General features: G+C 40.2%; 1 pseudogene; it reads left to right on the forward strand.

Annotated features, from left to right (window-relative positions):
- The first annotated feature begins 21626 nt into the window (after positions 1-21626).
- Positions 21627-22285, forward strand: LOC128563850 (NTF2-related export protein 2-like; annotated as a pseudogene).
- The last annotated feature ends 1470 nt before the right edge of the window (positions 22286-23755 follow it).

Consider the following 23755-nt stretch of genomic DNA (forward strand, 5'->3'; position numbering starts at 1 on the left):
TTAAGTTTATGGGGGGGGAAGCAGAAAGAGGGATGGAGGGAGGAGGGTGGGGCCTTAGTGTTTGTCACACTTTATGGGGGCAAGACATGATTGCAAGAGGGACTTTACCTAACAATTGCAATCAGTGTAACTGGCTTATTGTACCCTCAATGAATCCCCAACAATAAAAATAAATAAATAAATAAATAAAGTTAAAAAAAAAATAAAAAAAAATAAAAGGATTTGTTCTGTGAAATTAGGGTTCCATCAAAAGGCCACACTTAAGGACCTCAAAGGCCACATGTAGTCGTAAGACCCCAGTTTCTCCACCCCCGACATAGACTATTATCGAAAGACTTGGTTTCATTTAGTGACCTTGTAGTAGAACCACTGTATGTGATTCTCCAAACTCTTTTTGTATAACATCTTTACTCTTTCTCTAAACTCCATTGTATAACATCTTTATTGAGATGTACTTCATATATTGTAAAACTTACCATCTTAAAGTGTACAATTCAGTGAGTTTTAGTGTATTCACAGAGTGCTGCAATCATCATTACTATCTAATTTAAAAACATTTCCATTGCCCAAAAAAGAAACTTGGAATCCTGGACCCATTAGGAATGGCTGCATCATTTTACATTCCCACCAGCAATTAATGAGGGTTCCAATTTCTCTATATGCTAATGAACACTTGCTATTATCTGTTTTCTTATTTTAGCCATTCTAGTGGATGTGAAATGATATCTCATTGGGGTTTTGATATGAGTTTCTCTAATGACTAATAATAACTTTGAGTACTTTTTCATGTGCTTATTGGCCATTTGTATATCTTCTTCAGCAAAATATCTATTAAACTCATTGTACATTTTAAAGTTTGGTCTAGGGAGGGGCAAAAACCTACCGAACAGGTACAGTGAACACTGCTTGGGTGGTGAGCACACTTACAGCCATGACTCAAGCATTACAAAAGCGATCCATGCAACTAAAACCATTTGTATCCCCTTAATGTTTTGAAATAAATAAATAAATAATAAAAATGGGTCTAAACTTTTTAATCCACTGAATTTCCACTGTAATTCTTCGTACATTCCATTATAATTTGTCCATCATAACTCTACCTAATTAAAACTATAATCTTCTAAGAAACTGATGCGCATAATTTAACCATTTACCTACAGATGAGTATCTCTTTTTTCTTACTATGTTGTTATTAATAATGCTGTAACAAATATTACAGTACATGTATTCTCATGTGTTTGTGATATAGTTCTGGCAGTGTAATTATATAGTTGAAAGATGTGTACCTAAAATATTTTTATAGATATGCCAAGTTGCTTTTCAATAAGATTGTACCAATTTATACTCTCACTATTAGTGTATGAAGGTACACCTTTCCCCATACTGTTGTGTAGTCTAGGTTTTTAGTGGGGTCATGGATAAACTAATTTTTTTTTATTTCATGGTGTCCCTGCAGGAAATTCTATCAACATTATCTTTACAAATTTCGACAAATGTGAACATAAGCTTTGCATTCAGGGAAGGAAGGAATAATCTCCACAGTACTGTGTAGAAACTTCCTGTGTCAGTTAAGAAAATGATAATGCTTTGCTAATTTATGTACAATTTAGAAGAAGTTTTGCCTTCTGGTTATGTGTTATGAGTATTTTATATGTCAAAATATAATGTCTGGGCCCTGTGGGATTCTCCAGTTATATTGTGTATGATTGGTACTGTCGATGGAATGATATAATGGAAATTAAGCAATGTGAGAAATTTCCTAAGTTATTAAAAAATAAATAAGTGTTACACTGATTTTTTTTAAAAATGAAACTTTCTTGCCTCTTAAGAGTTAGTTTACAGAGATATTTATCTTTCCGTGTTCATATAAACTGTGTCCCCTAAACATTTTAAACATTTAAATTTTAGACATTAACCCTATATATTTGGAGTATTTAATATCATTGATAAGCAGTGTTTCAAATGCTAGTTGTCCTTATGATGGCTCAAGAGAAAATAGTGATGCTGGCTTTATTTATTTATTTTAATGACAAGGTCTTGCTATGTTGCCCAGGCTGGACTTGAGGGGATCCTCACGTGATCCTCCCACCTCAGCCTCCTAAATAGCTGTGACTATAGTTACATGATGCTGCACCTGGTTTCTCAATTCTTAATTTGCATGATAGGTAGAATTATGCCTCCCCAAATATGCCCCTGTCCTATGTCCTGGAACCATTGAACATGGCACACACATGGCAAAGGAGAACTAAGATTAAAGATGGAATTCAAGTTGCTGATCAGACGACTTCAAGATAGGGAAATTACCGTGGATCGCCATTTGGATCCAATGTAGTGACAAGGTCCTTAAAAATGAAAGAGGGAGGCAGAAGAGAAGTCAGAGGCAGAGAAAGAGATATGACAACAGAAGTGAGGTCAGCATGCCGTGATCTGAGAAGGACTCAACCTGCTGTTGTTGGACAGCAGCTAAGGAATGTGGGAAGCCTCTGGGGGCTGGAAAAGACAAGGAAATGGATCCCTTCCTTGAGGCTCCAGAAGGGAATGCAGCCCCGGCAATACCTTGATCATAGCCCAGTGAGACCCATTTTGGACCTCCAGAACTTAAATTCATATTATTTAAGCCAGTAAGTTTGTGGTAATTTGTTATGGTAATTTGTTAAATAGAAAGCTAATATGATTTATAAACTATGATACTGAGTAGTCCGGTTTTCCCATTAGATAGCATTGTAGCTATTTACATGTGAATAACTTACAAAGTTCATGAATCTATATTCTGTCCCAGGACCACAGCTGGCAATCCTTTTGATATTTATTTCTTCACCTGTCCAAATTAAGAGCTTTCTGCCAGTGTCTAATGCTATTTTAAACATTGGCAAGTCTGTATAAACTGCACGAGGACACCAAATGTTAAGTTCTTTTTATTTGCCAGGTGATACTTGGTTCATAATGATTCTATTCCCCAGGGATGTCTCTTGGTCTCTTGTTAACAAGGAGGCAAAGAACGTCATATCAGGTGTTGGTGAAAGAGACCTACTTTTGTCCGTGTTCTGGGCAAAGCTCCTTCCTCTGCTCCTATCACGCAATGCTGATGGGTACTCAATCTCCTTGTGGCTATTAGTCTTGGCACTGCCATGTGGCTCCGGGACAGGCAAAATCTACTCTTTCCTGGTACTTCTGAACCGGGGATATGAAAGCAAGTGTTTCATTCCCTCTCTGGTGGTGGGGCAGTGAAACACTGACCCTCCCAAAGTTTAGGTGAGCAAATAAGTTTTTTGTTTTTTTTTAACTTAACCTAATTTGAGTTGGTTCAGCTTCATTCACTTCATTAATGTGCAAAGGACAGAATCCTGATTAACACACTTGGTAAAGGAGTGATAGGGGTCTATAAAATTCAAGTTTGATTGCTCTTGCTTTCAACCCTGGGTTAGCAGTTTCCCTATGTGCTAAAAATGCCACTAAAGAATTGACAAATCACTGTTATATATTTATTGAAATTTTACAAAATCCTTCCACAAGTCAGTTTCATCCTGATGTTTTATATTCAATGATTCTCAAGGATTGTTTTACAGAACTGTATTTATTCAAAATGATCTATAAAAAATAAGGTCATAAAGATATTTTAAAAGGAGGAAATGATGAATGCTAGCTCTCAGGGAGTCATAATATAGATGAACATATTAAAGGGTCTGTGAAGTTCTGCCTTGAATAAAACACCAGATATTTTATAAAAATAACGAGTGCTTTTTAAATATATGAAGAAAAGTTCAACTTCACTTGTAATTAAGTTTAAACAGTACAATTTTAACCAGTTAGATTGGCAAATACCAAAAAGGATGTTGCTACACTGGGGATTTGAGGAAACAGAAATTTGCATGTAGGTAAATTGCTATATCGTCTTTGGAGGACAACGGACAATATTTATAAAAAATAAGAATGCACAACACAGGGCCAGGTGTGGTGGCTCACATATGAACTCCTAGAACCTAGGAGGCTGAGGGAGGAGTATGGCTTGAGCTCAGGAGTTGGAGACCAGCCTGAGCAAGAGTGAGAAACAGAAAAATTAGGTGGGGCTTGGTCGCATGTAAGACTGAGGCAGCGGTGAGCTACGATGACACCACTGCACTCTAGCTGGGGTGACAGAATCTCTCCTGAAAAATAGATGCATACATTGACACTCCCCACCCCCCACCTCCTGCTGTTCCACTTACAGAATGTTACCTGTGATATGCTTCTGCTTTTGCACAAGGATATTTACTTTGGCTTTTTGTTTTGTTTTGCTGGTAAAAGACTCGAATCACCTAAATGACCATTAATATTACACTAGTTATACATAAATTATGATTCATCTACATAGTGAAATAGTATCTGGCTATAAAAAATGACTAGATCAAAACAAGGCTTTCTCAACCAGCGGCATCATTGCTGGTTGGGGCCTGAAAATTTTTTGCTGTGGAAGGCTGTCCTGTGCCATGTAGGACTCTACTCACTAGTTGCCAGTAGTACCTGTGCCACCACCCAGGTATCCAGGTGTGACAATAAAAAATGTCTCTATTAAACCACATATTTATACTATCTGGGCATGTGTGGTTATAGTTCTGTGGGAGAAATAATTTGTCAGTGATCACCAGCTTATAAAAACTTAGTGGTAGAGCTTAAACATCTAAATAAATATTGAAATGCAAAAAAAAAAAAAATCTCTAAAGTAATCACTCCTGAACTAATATTTTCCCAAGATATATTAAGTGAACAAAAAAAGATGCAGAAGTGAGTATATCACTGTTCCATATTTATAGTAAGCTACCGTATTGTAAGATACTTACCTACCTCTATCTAGATTTTGATTAACCAAAGTGCTTACATGAGGGATCTTCAAAAAGTTTGAGGAAAATGTGTACTAAGAAAACATTATGAATGGATTCCAATTTTTTTTTTTTACCAAAATAAGCTGTTTTTAACTTGTTCTAACACATGTGTCTGAGATCTAGTCTGAGACACTAGGAAGGTGAAGTGTAGGATCTGTTGGAGAAGAGCCTCTGTTAGAGCAACTTGAATCCTGCTAAAATTGAAGCAAGAACAAACAGTAAATTTATGGTGAAGCTTGGGTGGGAAAATGGTGAAATTGTGGATGCTATATCAAAAGTTTATGAGGATAGTGTCCCCAAAGAAATCAGCAGTTTACAAATGGATAAGAAGAGGTGAGGTGAGGTGATGTTGAAGATGAAGCCTGTAGCGGCCGATCATCCACATTAATTTGGGAAGAAAAAATTCATCTTGTTAGTGTCCTACTTGAAAAGGGGTGACAATTAACAGCAGTAACAGAAACCAGCACCACGGACATCTCAATTAGTTCAGCTTACACATTCTTACTGAAAAATTAAAATTAAACAAGCCTTCCACTTGATGGGTGCCAAAACTGTTGTGTCCAGTTCAGCGGTAGATAAGAGCAGAGCTTCCAATGGAAATTTTAAGTAGGTAGGATCGAGAACCTGAAGCCTTTCTTGAAGATTATAACAGGAGGTAAAACACAGCTTCGTCAGTATGATCCTGAAGACAAGGCACAAAGCAATGGCTACCAAGAGGTATATGTTGTCTAGTCAAAGCAAAAGCAGACCAGTCAAGGCCAAGGTCCAGGCACAGACTTTTGGGATGCTCAAGGCACTTTGCTTGTTGACGTTCTGAAGGGCCAAAGAATGATAACATTTGTTCATTATGAGAGTATTTGAGAAAGTCAGCCAAAGCTTTAGCAGAAGAGTCCTTCACCGTGACAATGTTCCTGGTCACTCCTCTCATCGAACAAAGACAATTTTGTGAGAGTTATGATGGGGAATATTAGGCACTCACCTTACAGTGCTGATTTGGCTCCTTCTGACTTCTTTTTATTAACTAATTTAAAAAAAAATCTTTAAAGGGCATCAATTTTTCTTTAGATAATATTGTAAAAAAGACTATGTTGACATGGTTAAATTCCCAAGACCCCCAGTTCTTTAGGGATGGACTAAATGGCTGGTATTATGGCTTATAAAAGTATCTGGAACTCTCAACAGGGAGCTTATGTTGAGAAATAAAGGTTATTTTTTATTTTTTAATTCCATTTTTTAACAAACTTTTTGAGGTCCCCTCATATATGTATGCAATGGCTCTGGAAGGATAGACAAGAAACTACCAACCATTATTGATTGCCTGAAGAACTGGATAGAAGCTGAAGTGAGAAGTCTTACTTTTCATATTACACTTTTCTCTACTCTTTGAATTTTATCATGTGCATATTTTTAACAAAAAGCCTATAAGCTGGTTCAATTTTGTTTAACCCCGTAGCTCCTAAATTATATTATTCCATAATCTTTTTTCCTGAATAACATCCAGAATGTGCTTTGGGAAGCATTTCCTTGGTTCACTTTCATTGCATCATTTTTGAGATCCAATAATTTTCTTGTATGAGTGTAAGGAATACACTAGTTATAGAAGACTTTGATCTGAGGATTACAGGGTAGACCATCTTACAAATATGACTTAAGCAGAACCACTATAACTGAGTTTAATTATACCAAAAGGTTAAAAGTTTATTCCTCTTGCCTTTCTGTCAAAAAACTCTGCTAAAGCAGAGGAAAGTTGTTCTTTCCCTATAGCATTCACTTTTAGCTAAGCCTAGATTTTTTTTCTTGTTTTCTCTAAACCTGGCTTTTCGTCATTCTGTTGATATTCTAGAATAGTAGAACCTCCATGGTTGACCACCTACCTACACTGACCACCTCCTTAAGTTGAACTACTTTTCATAGACCAGACATGCACCACATTTATATATCAGCACAATAGGCCTAGTTCCTTATGTTGACCACCTCTGAATGTTGACCAGTTTGTTGCTGTCCGTTGGGTGGTCAACTTACAGAGGTTCTACTGTATTTGTTTGTCTTCTTGCTTATCAAGCTCCTTGCTCTTTAAGACAAGCTCTTTGATCTTTCTTCTCCCTTTTATTAAGTCATATACACATTAAGATTGGTGTTGGTACTTTCTTAATCATAAACAGCATTTATGGAGATACATTAGTCCTGTATGTTAGTATGTCCCTAGTACTGTTAAAAGCACGTTTTGCAAACATCATGTCTATTACTAACGACAGCCTTGCAGAGGAAGTGAGATTATCTCCATTTTACTCATGAGAAAGCTGAGTTTCCAAAGTGACTTGCCTGAGGTTAGTAGGCTTTGGAGGAATGGTCCCAGGATTCAAACCCACATCTGCCACTCTCCAAAAAGCCTGTGCTCTTTCTGCTAAATTCTGATCCCCTATTCCATATTGCTGTCTCAGGCCTTCTGTTTCCTCAACAATTCTTTTTCTGCTGCTTTACATGCATCCCAAGCAAGATTTTTCCAATTCTTTAAGGACTATGCTAGAAACAGTCAGAGGATGACAGAAATGTTACTAATGTATCCCGTAACAAAGCTGTGCTGCCAAGACTCAAGTTTTATCCCTTATCATCTGTTGTATTTTGAAACAAATTTGCAGGAAAACCCTGCCTACTCTAAGCTTGTTATTTTTTAATCCCAGCTGAAGAGATACAACTGCCCAGACTTATTACATTAAAATGCAATTTAGATTTGAGGAAGTTGCATGGATTAAGGAATGAAATGTACAATTTCTCATATGTGAGTTCTAAATATTCCAACTGTCCAAGATACATTTGGGTGTCTGCGGTTATTTTCAAGCTGAATTGCCTTTGTTCTTCAGTATAAAGAGGATTTATTCATCTCTGCATTAACTAATCTCAACCAAATATTCATTGTCCACTCCCGAATTTGTGTAACTTTTCAAAAGGCTGAGATATAATTGCCTTTTGTTTAGCAATGGAAGACTTCAACTGAGCCTAACGTTAATAGTTTCCTCATTCAGTTACATTTAATGAGATACACAGTCCATTAGGTTCTCGGTTAAGGCCATGGCATCAAATGAGAATTTTTCAGTAATTAGCTCAGCAGGATTTCTGGCTTTTGAGATCCCTGAAGTAACCAGTTAAAAATCAGTAATGACTATTAGATTGTTTTTATTGTGTTTCTTTTAACTTTATTATATCAGGCCCTTCCTTTAGCAATTTTCAGCTCTTCTAGTTTTTTATTGCATAAATTTGTGGCTTTCAAAGTATCTTCAGGGGAAGCTAGTTCCAAGAGGTGTTCTACAATGAAAATTTTATAATCAGATCAGCTTGGGAAATACCGCATTCTACAGTTCCTCTGTGGGTAGCTGCAATGTTGTAAACGCATAATGAAGCCTTTGAGAGGTATAGCAATAAAGATGTGTGTTTTAATCTAGTTTTAATAAAACGATGATTTTTGTTTGTGTGTTTTGAGAGAAAGAATCTCAGTTTGTTGCCCTGGTTAGGGTGCCATGGGATCATTATTGTTCACACAACCTGAAACTCTCAGGCTCAAATAATCCTCTTGCTTCAGCCTCCGGAGTAGCTGGGATTACAGGTGCCTGCCATGACACCTGGCTAGTATTTTTTCTATTTTCTTAGTAGAGAAAGGGTTTCACTCTTGGTCAGGCTGGTCTTGAACTCCTGAACTCAAGCAATCCACATGCCTCAGCCTTCCAGAGTGCTAGGATTACTGGTGTGAGCCATCATATCCAGCCTTAATAAAATGTTTTAAACCAAGGACCTCCCTCTTGTTTTTATCTTCTTTCTTTTCTGTTTTTAAATTAACATCTATTAAATCTCACAGGGAGTTTCACTTTGGAAAACACTGACTTGGGCCATTGCGAGATCAGGGGTACAGCCTGTTCCCTTAACCCTTTTTATAGTGAGGCCACCGGCGAGGTTGTCATGCAAATTCACTGAAATTCGAGGTTTTGAGTGAGATTCCTGGCACAGTTCCTGTTAGATATGCAGGCACTCATTAAGTATTCACTGAATGAATGATTCTTTCTTTCATAAAGTTGTTTGAAATTTAAAAATTCTTAATTTTTATTACATATATTTGACGTATACAACATGATATTTTGATATACATATAAAGTGAAACAATATCTATAGTCAAGCAAATTAACATATCCGTCTTCTCACATTAGTAAGCTTTTTTTTTTCTTTTTTGGTGGTGGTTAAGAGCACCTGAAATCTACTCTCTTAGCAAGTTTAATTTCCAGTATATTATACAAGATTATTAACTATCGTCCTCATGCTGTACATTAAATTTTGAGACTTATTCATCCTACATAACCGTAACTTTGACCAAAATCTCCCCATTTTCTCTTTCCCCTCTTTGGAATAGTTTTAACTTTATAGACAGCCTTGAAGCTAGTACAGACTTCTCATATTACCACCCCACTCCCTTCCCCTTTGTTAGGATCTTTTATTAGGATGGTAGATTTGTCACAATTAATGACTCAATATTGATACATTGTGATTCACCAGGTTCCTTGCTTTACTCAGATCTCTCTAGTTTTGACCCAGTATCCTTTCTCTGATCCAGCAGCCCAGGCAGGATACTGGTTGTATTAACTGACCATGTTTCCTCAAGCTCCTCTTGGCGCTGACAGGTCCTCAGACTTGCTTTGCTTTTTGACCTTGACAGTTTTGAGTTGCATTGGTTAAGATGATTCCTTTAATTTTTTCCCCTTACCCCTTTTGTTATCTAATTTGTGGCAATGAATAATTGGCCATTGCCAACGGACCACTGAGGTACCCTTCAGACTGTGCGTCAACTTACAAACAACTCCCTCAAATGTGAAACGAAAGGCTCTGAGGGCAGATGACATGGCAAGTGTTTTACTCTCCTTTTTGCTTGTACTGCATTGCTTTTTGCTTTGTTGATTTTTCTTTTTCATCTTGGGAAATTAAAGTTTTCAGCTTTTCACATCCCTCTGTGAGTCCTCTTTAGATTAAATCTCTCCACTTGTATGAAGACCCAGTGGGACTTGACTTTGGCATACACTCCTGTGGTCTTTATCTCTGATCTTTGTCTTAAAGTGGAGAAATACTTTAGTAGGCTTATTCTGGCATTTTCACAATCCCTATTCCTGAGCCTAAAAGTCTTGCTAGGAGATCCCTCGGCACCAAGGTTTTACCAGATCTTCTCTGGTATTACCATTGCTGGGGCTTTTCTTTCTATCAATAAAATAAGACTTATGTTAATCAAATGAAGGTGCGGGCTTTTTTATTTTAAAATAACGTTTTTGTCCTTTTTTCACCTAGGGCTTTCCTTCTTGATTATTATAGTCTTTCAACATTAAGATTTTAATGCTAAAAAAAATTGCTGTTTTTTTCTTTTCTAAGGGATTTAGCGATTTGTTTTAGGTAGTGCTAACTCCTTGGCTTTATTTGTGAGGACAGTCAAATGTTGCCAAGCGTTCTGAGTTCATCTTTGTCAACTGGTTAGTCCTCAAACTGAATAGATACTAAACTTTTCTGATAATAGTTGCTTGGTTAATCATCTTCTCTCAGTGGTATTACTACCTCTTGTTGCCAAAACTGTTAGTTTTCTTCGCTTGTCAATTGCAGACAGAACAGGAGCAGTCATAAATTTCCGTCAAATATTTCCTTTCCTCAGGTTTTTATGGATTTGCTTGTTTGGAACAAACTTATGACATTGCTTATCCTTTTCACTGCCTCCCTCTTTCTCTTCTTTCACTCTTTCTTTCCCCCTCCTTGCCTGGTTCCACCTTCTCCTTCCTCCCTTTTCCAAGCCTGACTAAGGTAGATGAAAGTGAAAGTGTGAAGAATATTGTGCACCTGTAAACTTCCCAGGGAATATTCACGGTTTGTTAATCCAAAAGAATTTCCCACCTAAGACTGTATTTGGGGGTGGGGTGAAGAAGGGGCAAGGGCAAGGGTTTGGTTAGGTATTTCTGTGTGAAGAAGCTTTTGTTCTTATTTGCCAATACCAGGGGTTGGTAAATTTTCCCTGCAAAGGAACAGAGAGGAACTATTTTCAGTTTTGTGGGCCATTCGGTCTTTGTTGCAACTGCTCAGCTAAGCCATTGTAACGGGGAATAACGGGGAAGCATCTATGGACGATGCATCAAAGAGTCAGCCTGGCTGTGTTCCAATAAAGCTTTATCTATGGACACTGGAGTTTGAATTTCATGTCATTTTCATAGATCATGAAATAATATTCTTTTGATTTTCTTTCAAAAATGTAAACCATTCTTATTTCATAGGCCATCTTAATCTAGGGAGAAGGACAAATTTGGCCTGCACATTCCAGTTTGTGGACCCCTGGCTTGGGCTAAGAGTTCAAGATCTTCTTATACAAACCAATCAACTAAACACCAAATAAACAATAACAAACCTGGCTGGGCACCTGTAATCCTAGCACTCTGGGAGGCCAAGGCAGGTAGATTTCCTGAGCCCAGGTATTTGAGACCAGCCTGAGCAAGAGCAAGATCCTGTCTGTAAAAATAAATAGCCGGGCAATGTGGTGTGTGAAAGTCGTCCTAGCTACCTCAGGAGGCTTGAGGCAAGGCAAAGGGATCACTTGAGTATAAGAATTTGAGGTTGCTATGAGCTATGATGTCACAGCATTCTACAGAGGGCACTCTACTGAGGGTGACAAAATGAGACTCTGTCTCTAAACAAACAAGCAAAAATCCCAATAATAAACCATGCTGGAGGGTTAAAGGAGCTCAGGGAGCTTTGTCCTTTGGAGGCTTTTGCTGCCCAGGTAGAGAAGGGTTTCCTCTTCAGGCAAAGGAACCCCAGAATGGAGGGACAGGGCTGTGCCTGATGCCTTGTGCCTGCTAGGGCAAGAGGGGGTCCGCTAGGGTTGCTGACCAGGAGCATCAGCATCCCATAGCCATCTTCACACTAAAAACTAATGCACTTCCTGTGTGCCAGCCACCCTCCTTGGAATTTCTGGTGTACTCTTCCCTTTGCTATGCAGCTGGTGCCTTTGCCTGCCTGCGATGCGTTCAGAGCGGTTGAGCACTTTGCCGGAGTCACACAGCCAGTATGTGATGGAACTGAGATTTGAATCCTGGCCTGGCTGACTCCTCACATCCTTCTTTCTCTTGCCCTTTCTAGGTGGTTCCCATCACAGACAATCAAGGCAATTACTGTCTTCTTTAATCTCAAGCTGTCAGAGCAACCCAAAAGTAAGCCTTGCCATGCCAAATAGGAGACAGCTTTTAAAAATTGGCCAGGGCCAGGAGCAGCAACCTTCTAGCTGCTGTCTTCCTTTATCTGCCACTTTAAACAATGAGCACTTGAGTTTGACTCCCAGGGTCTACTACCTGAGTGACCTTAAGTGATTGACTCGACTTCCTGAGCTCCAGTTTTCTCATTTAAAAAATGGGGAATAAGTGTTACTGCCCAACTGGGTTGTGAGAATTAAATGAGATGTAGGTGCAAGCCCCCTGCATGGTGCTTGTCACAAAGCAGGTACTCAATGCTGACATCCTTCAAACCGTCCATGTTTTCTCATTCATTCAACTAGTACCAATCGAGTGGCCACTATATGCCAGCACCATGTGAGCCCTGAGATAAATGAGCAATTCAGACGCAGTTCCTGCCTCCAGGGAGCTGGTAGTCTAACAGGACTACAGGCAAATACACAAACAAGCGTGACAGTAACACAGGAATATGCCGGGGCCAGAGTGAAAGCACAAAGGAAAAAATAGATATTTCCAAGTGGACTGTGAGGCACGCAGAATAGGTCCCAGAACAGAGTTTACAGCTGGGTAATTCAAGCTGATCCTGTGGAATTCTTGTGGCCAATCACTCCCCAGCATAAATCTTGTCCGATGGAAAAGAAAAAAATGAAAACAAAACAACAAACTTTCCCTAAAAGCACCTAAAAAAAAAACTGTGCAAATTTTGGAAAGCAAAACAGGAAACCCAATTATAGGCAAGGCCAAACGCTCCTTCCTTCTCAAGTCTCTTGTGCTTACTGCAGGCAGCGTTAGAAGTTTCCTGCAGGATGTTGATCAGAGGGAGGAACAGCCTGACCAAAGTCATTTGTTCTCATGAGTTTCTCTAAAAGGAAGCTGATATCATTTTTTTCACATTTGCTGTGGCCTTAGGAAATATCTCCTACAAAAATAGAAATATCTAAAAGAGATTGGGGGGGAAATGATTTCTTCTGGGTCTACACTGTCCAGTCGTGACCCTGGCACACCGCCTTTGCATTTGTGGTGTGTTTATATAGTACACGGTGCACACCTGGCAGTGCTGGGGGTGGTGCCTGGGTTTGAGTTCTGGCTCTGTCGTTTACTTGTTCTGTGGCCTTGTGGTTATTGGGAGAGATAAATGAGCTGTTGCAGGTAAAGTGGTTGCCATGACATGTGGCCTAAGAAATGTTAACATTTTCCAGTCAGTTCTCATTTGGGGAGTCTGTCCCAGTTCTCCCACCCCAACTCACATGCTTTTGCAGTTGATAGGGGAAGGTCAGAGGCAGTACCCCCTAAGGCTAAGTTCACAGAAGACTTAGTAATGTAACTCAAAGTCAGAAAGAATGTAACTCAAAGCCCCCAAGTTAGGTTAATAGGAAGGACATAGGACCTGGTGAGTACTAATGGTAGACTAACTAGAAAGATGATACTGTAGGTGAAAGCTACCAGCGGAGAGGAAACCTCGTGGAGAGATGGCCCAGCTAGAGAAGTCGTGGCGTGGACTCCTCCGGGGACTTCTCCCCAGGGGATAGCTAGATACTCTCTGGATCAAAGACAGAGAATAAAGCCAGAGGCAGTGCCAGAGCAAAGCAAATACAACCTTTCCCAGATTTATGTTTTCATAGCTTTCTTCTCACGCTCTCTACCCACCTTCCCTTGGGACAGCTGCACCCTATGAGACGTGACGGTGGATCTATTTTGCATACCAGACACTCATGTCAGCATGGGATACCTGGATAATCCTGCTGGAGTGAAACAATAGGAGCCAACCAGTAAGTGATTCAAGTGCTCAGACCCACGTTACATTTTGTTTCAAGCAACAAGACAAATCTCTGTTACAGTATTAAGATGAGATCAAATTAGGTCATTTCAGACACAAAATTGTTAGGGTAAGGGATGGGGAGTGGGGGAGGTATGTGCTATCCCTGAACACTCACCTGAACATCTTTTGCCTGCGTGAATAATAGGACCATGGGGCATAATCCCTGAAAAACAGGGTGATTCCTGGGAAATGTTCTATCTCTGCGGATCAATGACTGAAGGTGGTGATTTGAGATGTATACGAAGTAAAGAGGAAGCTTCTTGAGCGCAGGAGCCACGCCTCAACCTTTTTCCTGTCCCCACAGCCTAGCACTGGGCTTGGCATGTTGTAGTGTGTCAGTAAAGGGCTGTTGACCTGAACAGCACTTAGGAAATGAGGAGAGCTGGGCTTAGTGCAGGGTGAATGACTGCTGGAAGTGGCCTTCAGGAACTCTGCACAGCAGAGGAGGAAGAATAGATCAGGGATGCTGCCTGGAGGTTCACCAAAAGGAGAAAGGGAGCAGAAAACTGGAGGAGGGTCACAACTTCAAGTATGCAAGGCCATGTAGTGTACCCAGAGAGCGCAGTTTGGCCTGAATGTGTGTGTGTGACCCGTGGACCTAGAGAGAAGAGCCTTACTCTCCAGTGATAGAATTAGATGAGGCAGAGAACTCTCGGTCCGGCGGCGCGGAAGAGTGACATTCAGAAGTAAATCTAGTGTCGGCTACAACACTTGAACTGTAAAAAGCTCTATCAAAGTAGTTTAAGTAACCAGACTATGTGCTTTGGGGGATGCTAACCCATTGAGTTTGCTTTAGCTAGACAAAATACCAGCAGAGAAGGCTACCCGAGAGGCTGGATGGAGAAAGCTGTGTCAGGAGACAGTGTCTACTGGCTGCAGACCCTTCTGTCGGGGGTGTTGTCCTGGACACCATCCCCAACTCCAGGTTCCCTCGGAATAATTCACAAGCTTGAAGTCAGAAAATGAAGAGATCTTAATCTACCTCAGCCCCAATTTGGAAAGTGGTAGGGTGTATTCACACAACAAACAAACAAGGACGAGGACAACTTGGTTAGCTGTGAAAACTTTATCTTTGGCGTGTTGGTTCATAGCATCACATTTATTGGCCTCATAGCAGCTTTCCATTTAAACACAACCACGTAGGTGTCCACAAACCCTGCCTATGCTGTGATCGTGCCCTTTAAGAATTCAGGACCTGGAGCCCTGTGGGAGTGCACCACCTTTCCATTATATGGAGACTAAAGAAAGCCTAGATTGTTTTTTCTTTTTGGTTAGTGGACATCTGAGAACTCTGCCAACAGCTGGGGATGACCCCTGATGAATGATGCTCCAGTGACTGAACGGAAGAAAGCCAAGAGCATCAGAATGAGCAGCGGGCCCTGCCAGTGAAAACGGAGAACATGCTTCTGACATGTAAACAATGTCAAGGAAGAGGTACCTTGACTTTCTTCACTTATTATTTTAACAAATATTTTAAATAATTCACTGAGTGTGGCACTGAGCTGAGAACCACCAGGGGCAAGGCAGGAAAGGTGGTCATAAGAGATGACAAATGTGTGAGACAGCCTCTGATAATCCTCACCACCACCAAGGGCTTCGTTTCAAGAAGAACCAGACGATGGAAGATCGAACAGAGGATGAAAGGGAAAATCTACAACAAACTGATCAGCCGTGAGCTATTTTGGTTTCTTTCTGTGTTGAGAAGCACTGGCCATTCAGTTCTACAAATAACTATGAAGCAATTATTCTAAAGAAGAACGCTGTAAGGGTGGGAGAGATTACACAGATGAATAAGCATAGTTTCTGTTCTCACAAAACTTGCTATGAAGGATGGGCAGAAAGCAAGGCCAGAAGAATCAAAAGGAAGCAGAGTATGACCTTCAGGTGAGTGTATCAGTACTATGTAGAGATAGGGATCCTATCGTATTGAGGGAAAGGAGGGACATCTCGTGGGGATGGTGTCATTGGAGATGGGTCTAGAAGGATATGGAGAACGTCAACAGGCAGAGGTGGGGATTGGCCTTCCAGGAGAAGAGGTGCCGCCCAGCTGAGCAGAGGGCGCGGTGGCAGAGAAGGCTGGAGGGGCAGCGTGGGTGCAGACTGTAGACCTTCCATACCAGGTCTAGGAGGTGTCACTTAGTTTGAGAGTCATAGGAAGGCATTGAAGATTCTTGAACAAGGGTGGCAGGGGACGGGAGATGATCTGATTCAGCCAGAACTTTCAGAGATCTTTTATCAACAAATTGTGGGAAAGAAAGAATGAGAAGTTACAAAATATTTTTAATAGGGTGAGTGAGAGATAATTGAACAGAATTTTTGTTTTTATATTACTGAGGATTAGTTTTGATGGCAAATAACAGAAAACTCCCCAAAGGAAGGCTTACAGAAAACATGGGATTATTTCTCCTTCATGTGGAGGTCCAGGTAGGCAGTCCTGGGCTGGTGTGACAGCTTTGCAAAGTCCTCAAGGCCCTCTTACCATGTCTAGGGTGGCCTGCCTCCTCATGACCCAGGAAGGCCACATCTGGGTCCTGTACCAAGATGGAGGAGGGCAAAGGGCAGACACAGGGTGCCTTTTAGGAAAGTGCCCAGAAGCGTCCATGTGATACTTTTGCCCCCATTTCATTAGTTAGAACTCAGCAACAGAACCATACCTACTAGATATCCATATTCCCAGCTAAAAAACCAGGGACTCTGTTATTGAGGGAGAAAGGAAGATAATATTATAATCCATAATGTTATAAGAGAAAAACAAACAAAAGAAAAAAAAAAAAACAAGGATAAGCGATTGTACCTTCAACAGCTAAAAGTTATTCTCTGGATCTTAATGGAAAAAAATTTTAAATGAAGGTTCCATCCTAGAATCTTGCCTTAAAGCTGATTACCCTTGAGACAAAATAATCCCCTCATTTTCAGATAACGGGGGATTTGACTCAAGGGCTCAAGGCTACTCCCCAAGGCGTTGTGAGGGTTGGTTTGTCCAGGTCTTTTTGATCCTGCCTCAGTAACCCTCTCGGAGTTGTTTTTCAAAGGAAAATCAACTCCATTCCCATGATAATGTGGCTGAATTCAGTGAATTGTAAAGCATTAAGACATTCTAGGAGGGGATAGACGGAGCTGTGGCCTTGCCGTGATTTCCACACTCCCTCACTCTGGCCCTCAGGTCACGCAGCCAGCCAGCCCCCTTTGTGCTCCCTGAACGTCTTTTGCCTGCTTGAATAATAGGATCTTGGGGCATAATCCCCATCCCGGAAAAACATGGTGATTCCCAGGAAATGTTCTATCTCTGTGGATCAATGACTGGGGGTGGTGGTTTGAGATGTATAAAAAGTAAAGGGGAAGCTTTACTTTCATCATAGCCATCCCAGTGGTCTCTCCCTTCTACTTTCCTCTTGGAAAGAATTCTGAAGCATCTTCCTGAGGCAATGTTGACAACATGTTACCGTGCTTGGCACGTAACTCGTGGCTCTCAAATGCTCCCTACCTTAAAACAACTCCTTGGGCTGGTCCCCAGATCCTCCAAAATCTTACCCATCCTACCAGCTCAGCCACATTTCCCTCTGGGATCTGATGATTGCATTCTGGTATTTTGGAGAAAATGGGAAGGTATTTTGAATCTCTTTACTCTGCTTTTTGCCCCTTGTAGCCATCACTAGTTGATCAGGTCCATTCACTCAAGTAACATAATGGGGCTTTGCAGTTTAGACCAGAGAGGAGTTTCCACCCGGAATGTTAAGAACCTCAGAGGAGTAACACACCTTTGTTCGAATGCAAAATATATTTATAAGGATAAATGTATACTCACTATGAGCATGAAGAAATAAACTGAACAATATGCCAATCTGAAAAAATAATTTAAGGCCATCTTTTTTTTTTTTGAGACAGAGTTTCACTATGTCACCTTTGCTAGAGTGCTGTGGTATCACAGCTCACAGCAACCTCAGGCTCCTGGGCTTAAGTGATTCTCTGCCTCAGCTCCCAAGTAGCTGGGACTACAGGCGCCCACCATAACGCCCGGCTATTTTTTTATTATTGTAGTTGTCATTGTTGTTTAGCAGGCCTAGGCCAGGTTTGAACCCACCAGCCCCAGTGTATGTAGCCAGCGCCCTAACCACTGAGCTACAGGTGCTGAGCCAAGGCCATCTTTTTTCTTAACTTGAGTGTGGTAACTCTATCTTGGCTCTCTCATATAAACTGATTTTCTCTTATTTTAATCCAGGAAGGTTTGGGAATTTTTATTGTCAGTCATCACTACTGTTACTATCCATAAGCCACACAGTCATCCTTTCAACCAGTACTTATCCAGCTCCACATATGGGTGCTGGAAGTTATGTAAGTTCCAGTTTCCATGGAGTTTGCATTCTACGGTGGTGGCTTTCACCCACAGATGATTTTTGTTCCCCAGGGTTGGGGGGGTGCATGTGGCAATGCCTGGAGACATTTTTAATTATTATTTGTTGGGGAGGGGGGTTACTGTCATCTAGGGTAGAGGCCTGGGATGCTGTTAATGCAGCCCCACTCTCCCACACCCTGTACTGCAGCCGTGCCTCTCTGCAGTCCAGCACAGACTGTGTTCCCACCCACCCCCTCGCCTCTGAACTTGGCATAAGCTGCTCCTATCCTTCTTCGCCTGGTTCCCAGTTAAGATGCAGATAATTATTACAACAGATGTTAAGGCATCGGGACAGCAGGTGTCTATTCCATCTGTTCTTTAAGAGCATCCATCTCCCCACAGGCCTCTGTGTCTGTGCTCTTGTCCCCTGGTGGTGGGGCCACTGGCTATACTTAGGATCTGTTCTGCTCTATATTTCAGCACCAAGTGGCCAGACCTGTCCTTGATGGTGTAGCCTCTCCCTTGTCCTCTTATGTGATCACAGAGTTACTCTGTCCACAATGGGCCTGGCACCCACCTCGAGTCTCCATCAGTTCCTTTTCTGAGGTTGGACTCTGCCCCAGCTCCCCCGTGCCCTGCTATGGATAGGTTCCAGAAGTGATTCTGGCTGTTGCTCACTGCCTCTCACCCATAGGCCTTGACACCCACCCCTGGGGGAAAGTGTGCTTCCAAGGCAAGGCCTTCCTTTGGCATTGCAGCTTGGGCTCCAGTTTTCCAGCCCCTCTTAGCTTCCTCCTCTCTGCTGCTCTCCTCCTTAGTGCTCACCAGCTGGCTCAGCAGGACCTGCCCCTTCTATGGACGAAATATGGCAACATGGAGGCTCAGGTCAGAGGGTCTTTCATGCACTGCCAGACCTTAGTTAGAGTCAATCTGTGAGGCAAAATTTTATGACTCTTCAGGAGGCCTTAGGAGACCAACACAGAAAGAGCTGCTTTTGGCATAACCAAGTCAACTCTGTGAGAATTTGACATGTGCATAATATAGCAGCCTCACCGTACCTTTTTGAAATTCCCAAATTGTGGTATTGTAATATCTAAAGATTATTTATTTATTTATTTATTTATTTTTATTTATTTATTTATTTATTTATTTATTTATTTATTTGCTGCAGACACCATGGGATAATTTCTAGTCCCATGTAATACCTTGAAAGAAATTAATTTGCTTAAAGACTGTTGTTATTCTTGATTTTTATTAAATATCTGTTGCTTTTTCTCTTTCCCCTTCCTCACTCCTGTTAAGTATTATGAGAGACTTGTGAGCAAAATCCACTACTTATAGCTGCTTTAATTAATACATGTATTCAATTATTAATGTTGAGCATTTTAAAATTTAGTTTTAAGCCTTCAAGCTTAATCTGTAAATTTAGTTATTTTTGTAAACATAGCAAGTGACTTTTATATAAAGTGAGAACAATTGCTTTTTCTTGTTTGATTAGTGTTTAATTTACTCATAAATTTTAAAAGGTTGAATTTCTTCAAACAACTGACCTCCTCTACACATGTAATTATATTTCCTAGGCTGGGCACCGTGGCTCACGTCTGTAATCTTAGCACTCTGAGAGGCTGAGGCGGGTAGATCACCTGAGCTCAGCAGTTTGAAACCTGCCTGAGCTAGAGCAAGACCTCGTCTCTAAAAATATCTGGGTGTTGTGGGCGCCTGTCATCCCAGCTACTTGGGAGGCTGAAGCAAGAGAATCACTTAAGCCCAAGAGTTTGAGGTTGCTGTGAGCTATGATGCTGTGGCACTGTAAGGAGAGCAACAAAGTGAGACTCTGTTGCAAGAAAAATTTTTCTATATCTCCAGGAACTCTTATAACAAAACTATTTCATACAGGTAGGAAATTAGATTCTCTTAAACATTTGAACTCTGTGTAAGAACATATTTAAGGATATTACAACTTTCAAGTGAAAGTCACCAATTAATTATCAATTTATCACTTCAAAATAAAATCATAGGGCTAATATGTCAGATTCTCTCAAACATTTCAAATTTCTTAGATGACAAACTGGTCACAATGATTAAAAAACTTTTGCCTAAAACTTAACACAAAAGTAATGCAATCTGAGTTTGATGGACTTCAGTATTGTTTTCTATACCTTCTCATGGAAGCAAAGTCATTTTTACCAGTCAAGAGGAGCAGGAAGGGATTTCAGGCAGGCTGGAGGTATTTGGAACTGCAGCACTGATTAGCATAAAACCAAGAGTTTTTCTGGGTTGATTCTATCTGAGCAACAGGTTGTCATACTGAGCTTCTATTTATAGTTGAGTTGGTTCTGCCCACTGTGTCAGCAAGGGAAGAGAGTGTCATGTGTCCCAGAGTTTCTTTCAAATTTCACCCTTATCCTATTTTTATCAGAGCCTCTTTCACTTTTTAACACATAATTTGGGTAGATAGAATTCTGTAATTTCCCTTGGGGGAAACCTATCTTTCCTGCTAATTGCATTTGCCATAGCTTTTTCCCTTGTAAAGCTCTTTTTCTTTTACTTTATTATCTGTTGTCATCATTGTTGCAGAGAATGATGAGATTTTCATTAAACCTGTCTCTTCTGCTTCTTGGGCACAGAGCTAGACTTAATTTCCCAGCTTCCCTTGCAGTTAGTGTGGCCATGTGACTGAGTTGAGGTCAATGACATAGCAATGAAATATGAGTATCCTGGTCCCCTGGGCTCTACCCTCTACCATCATTCCTCCTCTGCAGGTTTGATGCAGGGCAGCAGGACAGTCTTGAAAATGTTGGAGCCACAATTTGGAAGGAGTTTGGGTTGGAGGAGACCTATAGGCTGATAGTAACACTCATTTTGGCCTTAACCTGAGTTAAAAATGCATTTCAGCTGTGAGATTAAAGCAATTATACGTCTTTGGGTATTGTTTATCTTAATTAAAACGCTCATTAACCTCTATATGCTGTCATAATGAAAATCCCTAAATTTGGTAATAACAATAAAAAAATTTTAAAAATTCCTGTATTAGCATTGTATATGATTATATTAACTCATGTGTTAGTTAACACTGTATATCCTGAGTTGATGCTAGTAACATCAAGTGAAGGCAAAGGGTGTATTACTGGCCAGAATCACTCCTGGCTGTCACATGAAATCTGACCGAATTAATTCATTCTTTTCTAACAGGACCTAATGCTGTGAGACTTGTGTACCTTTTTAAATAACCTTAAAAAAAACTCAGAGAGAAAGTGGGCGGGTAGAAAATTCTGTACGTTTGGCGAGTTTTGTTCTCTTCCTAAATATTTGATTATTCTGCAGGCCAAGTAGCAGGTCACGTCAGGACATAGTGACTCCCCCACTGGGGGGGACACGCCGCTGCGGGTTCCCCAATGGCTGCGTCTGTGGATTTTAAAACTTATGTAGATCAGGCATAAGAGGAATGAGGAATTTGTCAATATTTACTATGAGACAATGGATAAAAGAAGACGGGCACTAACCAGGCTGTATCTGGACAAGGCCACTTTAATATGGAATGGAAATGTTGTGGCAGGGCTGGATGCCCTAACTCAGGCGCCCTCAAACTTTTTAAACAGAGGACCAGTTCACTGTCCCTCAGACTGTTGGAGGGCTGGACTATAGTTTAAAAAAAAAAAACAAACTATGAACAAATTCCTATGCACACTGCACATATCTTATTTTGAAGTGAAAAATCAAAACAGGAACAAATACAATCACACCGCCTCATGTGGCCCGCGGGCCGCAGTTTGAGGACCCCTGCCCTAACTAATCTTTTTGAGAAGTTGCCTTCCAGTGAGTTCCAGGTCAATATGTTAGATTGCCAACCAGTTCACGAGCAAGCTACCCCGTCCCAGATGACAGTTCTTGTTGTGACCAGTGGAACAGTGAAGTTAGATGGAAACAAACAACACTACTTCCACCAGAACTTCCTGCTGACTGCTCAGTCCAGACCTACCAACACTGTGTGGAAGATGCAAGTGATTGCTTCCGTTTTCAAGATTGGGCTGGTAGTTAAGGGGGCGGGGGGTCCATTCTCCTTTCATCCATTAGTTCCAGCAACACAAATTTATGTGAAATTCATTCCTTTTATGGTAGAAGTGTTCTAGTATGTGATAAGGTAAAATTAATTCCTTTAATTTTTTTGTTCCTGGGAGCACCTTTTCTAGTAGCTGCCAGTTTGAATCATTGCCCTTAAGAGCTTTCATGCTAGGTTTTTACATGCCTTATCTACATTCCAGTAACGGCATTCTTAAAGTAATATCAAATACATTATTTTGGTGCTAACATTCTCACTGTGAAACCAGCCTATCACGAAAATAAAATCCTTTTACGATGCTGTCTATGAGATATTAGCACAACATAGTTGTGAGAGGAAGTGGAGTTTTTTTGGTTATCAGGTTAATTTTATAGTTTTTGAAAACACTTGTCTGTTTTCAGTTAACACTGGTAATGCAGTTTTAATCTATGACTTTTTCAAATCAATGCAAACAGTACAAATTTAGATTTATGTAACTATGCTGACATATTGGACTTATATAGAGAGATATCTAATAGCCTTTTGTCATATTAAATTTTTCATGTTGGTAGGTTTTCTTATGACATAAATTAAATCAAGTACAACTATAAAATATTCTCAGTTGATACCTGAATATTGGCTACATTTGGTGGCTTAAAAGCAAATCTTTGTAAAAAGATTTTTCTTGGTAGCTCTATGTCTATAACGGTAGGTAATGAATGATTGTAGAACTAATAGCTTTAATGGGAGAATTGGAAATAAGACATACAGAAATCGAAGGTTGAGCCCAGATGGTAAATTTTGGGTACTTACTTTCTACCTCCTAAAAATGTAGCTTATTTTCAGGATTTAAACCACTTAAGTTAATAGGTATCCTTGTCAAATGATCATGAGTATCACTTTTGTTCTAAGAATTATTTTTTAAGATCTTTCCACTTGACCTCATGTTTATCATCAATGTTTATCTCATTTATTCAAGAACTTATGGGGGTAAAATGTCAGCAGTAAACCTAACCTTGTAACAGGGTCTAACACAGAAGTTGGAAACAAAGCCATTGCTCTCTCTTTGTGACACCCTTAACTTTTAAATCTTTCATGTGAACTTTTAGGCCTAAAGTCTTCCTGTGTTTCACCCACCCACCCCCCACCCACCAAATAAGTGTTTTCCCCCCTGTGTTTTCCATTGTCAACTTCAGTATGTTTTCCTTAATTTTTTAGATTAATTATTTGATTTTATGATTTGTTCTTCCAGAAGGCATTGAGCAAGTAGATCTGTTTTAAAATATCAACATCTTCTTGCTATGTGGCTAAGTCATTGTCTTTTTAAATAAAGAGAAAATGGAAAACAGCACATCTTCAGATAAACTTAACAAATTGGTTAATTTTATGTCTCAACTTCTAAAGAGAAGAAAACAAGCTTTACTTTCTGTTTAAACTTTTAATATCTTTTCCATTTTTTTAATGTTCTTA

Source organism: Nycticebus coucang, chromosome 13, assembly GCF_027406575.1.
Source record: "Nycticebus coucang isolate mNycCou1 chromosome 13, mNycCou1.pri, whole genome shotgun sequence".
NCBI classification, from domain to species: Eukaryota; Metazoa; Chordata; class Mammalia; order Primates; family Lorisidae; genus Nycticebus; species Nycticebus coucang.